This window comes from Silene latifolia, chromosome X, assembly GCF_048544455.1.
Source record: "Silene latifolia isolate original U9 population chromosome X, ASM4854445v1, whole genome shotgun sequence".
Lineage (NCBI taxonomy): Eukaryota > Viridiplantae > Streptophyta > Magnoliopsida > Caryophyllales > Caryophyllaceae > Silene > Silene latifolia.
In genome coordinates, this window is record NC_133537.1 from 95,842,629 (window position 1) to 95,848,749 (window position 6,121).

The following is a 6,121-nucleotide window of genomic DNA, read 5'->3' on the forward strand; positions in this document are numbered from 1 at the left end:
AGTAACAAATCTGCTTGAGGTTTCCTGATAATTGATAAGCAAAAAAAAAAAATACCACAAGTCCTTACAAACAATTTCATGCTATGCCATACGGTATATAAGATTTTCACAGTATGTGAGTCAATATTAGTTCTAATCGCTTAGATTGACAATGAATCAAAATGTTGATTAGATACGCATATATGCTTTGATGATTTAATAATTTATCTTAACATTGAACGAGCTAAATATGTACCAATAATCAACTTCAACGCTTAACCAAATTTCTAATTCCAAATAATAACAATTACCTTACAATCTACAACACATAAACTCTAAATCCAATCAAATCAATAATCAAACTAAATTTGACAATTTATCTCAACCTATAGTGAGCTAAAGGTGAATATATCACATTTTAATCATCTACATCAGCGACTAATCAAATTTCGGAAAATATTAGCTTATAATCACCTTATACTTGTAAGCACATAAAAATAAGAAATACAATTAAATCATAAATCAACAAAATCTGACGAGTTATACCTACATATAACAAATTAAATGCAAAAATATCACGTTTTAATCATCTACATCAGCGATTAATCAAGTTTCTGTTTAACTTCAAACATTAACTTATACTCCGTAACTAGTTTGTGCTAGTTCAAATCATAAACCCTAACAATTTCAATTAAATCATTATCTCAAGATTTACTGAGTGTAATCAAATCAAACATTACGTTCAAACAATTTAAATTAACGATTAATCTAAACATACTAGCTTACAATTAGTTGTACAACACAACAAAACCCTAACAAATCAAATAAAACAAATAATCAACAAAATTTGACGATTAATCTAAACTTAAAACGAGTATAATCAAATCAAATATCAAATATCGCAAAAAAATTAAAAGAATCGATCAAAAATCAACCTGAAGGAAGGATCTTCTTCAAATCAGCAGCGGAAGGGGATGAGTTTCCGCCCAAAGAAGCCAACAAGTACGCGCAAACAACCTTCATCTTTGCTGTAATCAACAAATTCAAATTGATGTTCGAACGAATCGCAAAAAAAAGTGTAGAGAAATCAACTGAAGAATAAAGTTCTGAAGTTTGAAAGAAGAAGAGAGAAGTTGGGGAAAACCTGTTGTTGATTGAGAGTGGAATAAAATCGGCTACGTGTTATGTTTTTTTACCCAGGCTGAGTGTTTTTTTTTTACACTTATCAGTGACTGATATCAACGACTGATATTGTTTAGAAGAACGATTGATATTTCATTCGTTACTCAATCCTCAAATATTTATGAGTTCTCACCGGATCTTGACTATATATATATATATATATATATATATATATATATATATATATATATATATACGAACTAAAGTTCAGTACGAACTACCCAAAACAATAAAACACATTATGTTAAGCGCAGTAAACCAAACGCATCACCCTCCATGTAACTACTGCTTATCCAGTACACCTAACATCACATCAATCTCCCTTCTTCCACCACCAATCGAAACTTTCAGACGACCGCCGGTGACGGTACATACTTCACCAGTAACATAAAAATATGTTATTAAACCAACGCTCTCACAAATCTTCCATTTTCACTCCCACCTGAAACGCCCTTATCCTTCACCATAAGATTCTCGCCGGAGATGTGATACCGCGTTGCCTTTAGTCGCCGGCCAGAGAAGAATATTTTGGGTCGGAATTTTTCGACTAATTGGATGGTAGGATTAGTTTTTTGAATTTTTCGTTCCTTTATTATAGATCTAATATTTAAATTGAAAGAAAAGCATGAGATATTAACAAATATCATCGGCGGTGGGACAAGTGTTGGTGGAACGGTCATCTGCGAAGAAGAATGTCGACGGGATGGGTGTTTGTGGGGATTCCGGTTGACGAGGAGGTGTTGGTTGTTGTTGAGCGGCGATGGTGGTAGTGACGAGGTTGCTGGTTGTGGTTTGAGAAGCTCGTGGATGTCGCCGGCGCCATTTGAGGTCTTTAGTGATATCTTCTGCGCCGTCGGAGTTGTTCACTGATGTCTTCGGTGCCGTCTGAGGTGGGCGTTGACATTGTCGGTGGTTATCAGGAAGTCGCTAACTACTTGTGGTGGTGGGTAAGGTGGTCATAGGTGGATACACAAAATTATGCTCCAAGTACACATAATACTACTCTAAGATACACAAATCGACGAGTGTATTTGAATGTATAATATGTGTATCTGGACCAAGTAAGATCCTACATCAACTAATGTCCTCAAATTATAGTGGTGTTTACTTGTGTATTCATTCCGTCATTTATTTGAATCTTTGTTTGATTTATTGATTGATTTATCAGATGATCATTTTGCGGTTTATTGAGATCGGTTTTTCATTTGCAGAATTTTTTGAAATTGTGATGGCTATTAGTGCTGTTGTGATGTTCTTTAATGTCTTTATACTTGGCAACTGGGGAGGACAATTGAGGTCCCTGCATCAGATGATCATTTTCCGTCATTTATGTGTATCACCCAGGTCAACTTCCTGATTGTCTATTACTATTGACATCGTCTTTGCCAATTATTTGGTGAAAATTTTACAGCTTTTCTTATTGAGTAAGAGCTTCTAAGAATTGCACTTTCATGGGTAGAATTAAGAATATTGTTTGGCTTAATGTTTGTCGCGTTTCTGCAGACTCCCGCAGCTCCTGTGGCATCTTCTACGACTGGGTATTCTTTTTAATTTTTGTAAGAAAAATTAGACCTATATGGGGGGATCTTGAAAATAAGCATCAGGGTTCTATAGTTTCTTACTAGTCTAAAAGCTCTAAATTAGTATCTCTAAAATGTTATGATTGAAACTCTTGTTGATTTGGTTTATAGAATGCTGGATCTGGACACAAGTTTATCAGTATGCTCTTATTACCTTGAAAGTTGGCATACTTAAGCCATATGCAGCATGAAATGCGTGTTTATAAGGTCTTAAGCAAACCACATGTTTCAGTGTATCTAGTTAGCTAAAGGTATGTATCTAGTAACTTAAAAGAGTGTATCTACCAAGGTCAAGGTATGTATCTAGTAACTTAAGAAAGTGTATCTAGCTAGCTAAAGGTATGTACCTAGTAACTTAATGAGTGTATTTAGCTAGCCAAAGCTACGTATCTAGTCACGTAAAGAAGTGTATCTAACAATTTAATGGGATCAAACAAGGGGGGCGGTGTCCTAAACCTTTTCCCTTATTTTCGGAACGAGGGTGCAACCAAAACAAACAAGGGGGGCGGTGTCCTAAACCTAGTAGTGCCTTAATTAGATGGTAATCGGCTAATCGCTAGTGTTACTTAAATTGGGGGGAAAGTATTCTTCTAGTAATAACGATTGCTTTGGCTTTTTGTGGTAAGTTGATCATAAAACTTAGTATTATTAACGTGTTTATGGCAGTTCTATATATATGATTTCCATATGTTGAATTCAAAGAAAATTTAACCAAATGATAATTTGATTTGGTGACATGTACTTTGACAGAGGACTATGATGCAAACGAGGAGGTGTTCCGGCAAATCGACTTGAACGTGGCTTAAGGACCGTGCATTGGCATGTCTCGACTTGATCAATGGAATGTTGCTCAGAAATTCGGATTGAACCATCCCAAAGAGGTGAGTCTTGTTGTTGTCAGGCAAGGTTCAGAATGAATGCTTGTAAGATGGGCGGGTTTAGACGTTAAAGAATGGCTAATGAGATCCTGAACTTCAATTTGGCTCCTTTTTAGACTTCATGCTCATATTTTCTTGCTGTTGTCGCTTTTTTTTTGTTTAGTTCATCACTTCATCAGTAATGCCCCTATAAGTTAGAATGATAAAGTAGATTGTTCGGGTCTTCTGCTTCTGTACTAAGTTGAATCTTCATGATTTTCAGCTACTACTGAATGCCATGTATGTAATGTTAAACATGAAACCGAAGTTAATCTTAATCCTGCAACTTTTCAAGTGATCTGTGGATGTCACACAGTTGCACAGTTAAGAGGATAGGCTTTGTGTTATATTAAAAAGTTGTTTGTGGTGTGCTTTTATTAGCTCTCCAACTTTTAATAATGCTTAGTTGCTGGGATCATGAGTAACTTAACGGAGATTTATCCTCCCACATAATTTATTGGAACTTAATGATTTATTACGTGCCATATACATGTCTCCATGGAGGAAGCATTTGTTGATTTGATCCTACCACAATGAGACTGTAAAAGATCCATTTGAAATCAACACCTTAATGAATTACCATGGGTTATTCCATTGTTACCATGCTTGAGTTATTTCATTGTTATTTTATCTAACAACTTAAAGAAGTATATCTAACAAGCTAAAGGATATGTATCTAGTAACTTAAAATAGTGTATCTAGTAAGGTAAAGGTATGTATCTAGTAACTTAAGAGAGTGTATCTAGCTAGCTAAAGGTATGTACCAAGTAACTTAATGAATGTATTTAGCTATCATAACCTTTCAATTGATCCTACCTAATATGAACAATACGACATGTTCGATAATAGTTAAACCCAAAGCGACCCATTCTAATCCCATATGAAAAACATAATATACTTGTACCTGACCTTATTAACCCGGCTACCTGTTAGTGATATAATCATGTTTGGATAAATGTGGTCATATTTATTGAGCACATAATTGTGATTTTCCATTCAATATTAGTTAATCTACCGATTTTCCATTCAATATTAGTTAATCTACCGATATGATCGTGTACAAAGATTTGTCATAAAATCTTCTTTCGAGATTTGGCACGACATTGTCAAATAATATAAAACTTAAGAGTTGCAATTATTGAAATTCCGCAATCTAGCCAAGTACCTAAAATTCATGCTAACATTCCAATCTTTATATTCAGGACCTCTGAGACAGTCCCTGATTAGAGAAGAAAAAAATGATATCCATTTCTAACAAGTAACGACCTTGATATCATCTACCTTTGCATTGTCAAAAATGATAAATTTTTGTGAAGAAGCATCCCTCAAACTTTTTTTCCTGTATTGCATTAGGTATTTGGACGTCAAACAAGGCCTAATTAGCGTAAAAGCAATTTACCTTTGATTTTCTTATAACCTCATATACACAATGTATTACTATCGGATACACGTGGTATTACTACCGGATACGCAAATCAATTTGTGTATCCATTAGTAGCACCATGTATCTGGGTTGGTATTTCATGTATACACTGCCATTGCCACCACCGCTACCACTGCTGCAGCTAGTACCACCAAGACTAACATCGACACCGATACCGTCACCGCCACCATGTGTAACATATACAAACAAAAAGGTGCAAGATAGCTATCTTAATCCAAAAAAATAATATGAATGTACAGATAATTTGATGTATGAAAAAGCAGCATAAAACCATAATAAATCACTAGCTGCAACTAATCCACCGGTGGAACTTCCGCAAGCCTCGTCGGAGCACCACATGTCCACATGACGGAACATGTTTAATGACGATGTTTAACCATTCGACCCACTCATGATGATGTCATAAACACAACCTGCGACACCATCTGACCAATCATCCCCACGAGACCAGTACCTCACCCATACCCCTTCACTGTCCTTCCCTCCCGGATAAATAATCACAATGAGACCATATCAGCTTCGTTTTATAGTACAACGATCAATATCAAAGCGTGAAAACCAGTTACCAAAGGAGCTGCCACTCTCGAAAGAGGAAAAATATACATTTATTGGTTAAATTTTGATTTGCTAAAAGAAAATCTTAAGTTTCACAAAATATATCTAGCAACTTAAAGGAGTTTATCTAGCAAGCTAGAGATATGTATCTAGCAACTTATTGGAGTGTATCTACCTAGTTAAAGGTATGTATCTTACAACTTAAAGAGATGTATCTAGTTAGTTAAAAGTATGTATCTAGAAACTTAACACAATGTATCTAGCAAGGTAGAGGTAAGTATCTAACACCTTGAAATCGAGTAATCAGATGCTAAACAAAATATAAATATGATCTGGAGGAAAATAATCTGCAACAAAATGAAAAACAAATTGTTCGAGTTATCTAATTCATAGTTTTGTCGAGAGTTACGACCTGGGCTCTTGTTCAGAAAGTAATGGTGGTTAGTAGTTTGTAATTCTATATT

The 6,121-nt window shown here is 35.1% G+C and overlaps 1 long non-coding RNA gene across 1 annotated transcript; it reads left to right on the forward strand.

Moving 5' to 3' along the window:
• Nucleotides 1–1,441: 1,441 nt before the first annotated feature.
• On the forward strand, nt 1,442–3,956 carry LOC141623474 (uncharacterized). The gene is made up of 4 exons (XR_012533401.1): nt 1,442–2,222; nt 2,373–2,505; nt 2,665–2,699; nt 3,492–3,956. It is a non-coding gene; the product is annotated as an uncharacterized LOC141623474 (long non-coding RNA).
• The last annotated feature ends 2,165 nt before the right edge of the window (nt 3,957–6,121 follow it).